Raw genomic sequence first — 1437 nt, 5'->3', positions numbered from 1 at the left:
AAAATAAAAAATTCTCGGCAAACAAGTTAACGGTCTTAGCTAGCAGAGCGTGGTTTCGATCCACGGACCTCTGGGTTATGGGCCCAGCACGCTCCCACTGCGCCACTCTGCTTGACGGATGATCTGTTTAACAAGTTTAATTTATAAAAAATAAAAAATCCTCGGCAAACAAGTTAACGGTCTTAGCTAGCAGAGCGTGGTTTCGATCCACGGACCTCTGGGTTATGGGCCCAGCACGCTCCCACTGCGCCACTCTGCTTGACGGATGCCCTGTTTAACAAGTTTCATTTATAAAAAATAAAAAATCCTCGGCAAACAAGTTAACCGTCTTAGCTAGCTGAGCGTGGTTTCGATCCACGGACCTCTGGGTTATGGGCCCAGCACGCTCCCACTGCGCCACTCAGCTTGACGGATGCCCTTTTTAACAAGTTTCATTTATAAAAAATAAAAAATCCTCGGCAAACTAGTTAACCGTCTTAGCTAGCAGAACGTGGTTTCGATCCACGGACCTCTGGGTTATGGGCCCAGCACGCTCCCACTGCGCCACTCTGCTTGACGGATGCCCTGTTTCACAAGTTTCATTTATAAAAAATAAAAAATTATCGGCAAACAAGTTAACCGTCTTAGCTAGCAGAGCGTGGTTTCGATCCACGGACCTCTGGGTTATGGGCCCAGCACGCTCCCACTGCGGCACTCTGCTTGATGGATGCCCTGTTTAACAAGTTAAATTTATAAAAAATAAAAAATCCTTAGCAAACAAGTTAACGGTTTTAGCTAGCAGAGCGTGGTTTCGATCCACGGACCTCTGGGTTATGGGCCCAGCACGCTCCCACTGCGCCACTCTGCTTGACGGATGATCTGTTTAACAAGTTTAATTTATAAAAAATAAAAAATCCTCGGCAAACAAGTTAACGGTCTTAGCTAGTAGAGCGTGGTTTCGATCCACGGACCTCTGAGTTATGGGCCCAGCACGCTCCCACTGCGCCACTCTGCTTGACGGATACCATGTTTAACAAGTTTTATTAATAAAAAATAAAAAATCATCGGCAAACAAGTTAACCGTCTTAGCTAGCAGAGCGTGGTTTCGATCCACGGACCTCTGGGTTACGGGCCCAGCACGCTCCCACTGCGCCACTCTGCTTGACGGATGCCCTGTTTAACAAGTTTCATTTATAAAAAATAAAAAATCCTCGGCAAACAAGTTAACCGTCTTAGCTAGCAGAGCGTGGTTTCGATCCACGGACCTCTGGGTTATGGGCCCAGCACGCTCCCGCTGCGCCACTCTGCTTGACGGATGCCCAGTTTAACAAGTTTCATTTATAAAAAATAAAAAATCCTCGGCAAACAAGTTAACCGTCTTAGCTAGCAGAGCGTGGTTTCGATCCACGGACCTCTGGGTTATGGGCCCAGCACGCTCCCACTGCGCCACTCTGCTTG

At 47.3% G+C, this 1437-nt stretch overlaps 1 non-coding gene across 1 annotated transcript; it reads right to left on the bottom strand.

The window, feature by feature from the left end:
• Window positions 1-1069: 1069 nt before the first annotated feature.
• Window positions 1070-1141, bottom strand: TRNAT-CGU (transfer RNA threonine (anticodon CGU)). Its single transcript has one exon. It is a non-coding gene; the product is annotated as a tRNA-Thr (tRNA).
• Window positions 1142-1437: the final 296 nt, after the last annotated feature.

Source organism: Leiobunum rupestre, chromosome 2 (genome assembly GCF_980474605.1).
Source record: "Leiobunum rupestre chromosome 2, qqLeiRupe1.1.hap1, whole genome shotgun sequence".
Lineage (NCBI taxonomy): Eukaryota > Metazoa > Arthropoda > Arachnida > Opiliones > Sclerosomatidae > Leiobunum > Leiobunum rupestre.
This window is presented reverse-complemented; position numbering and strand designations above follow the sequence as displayed.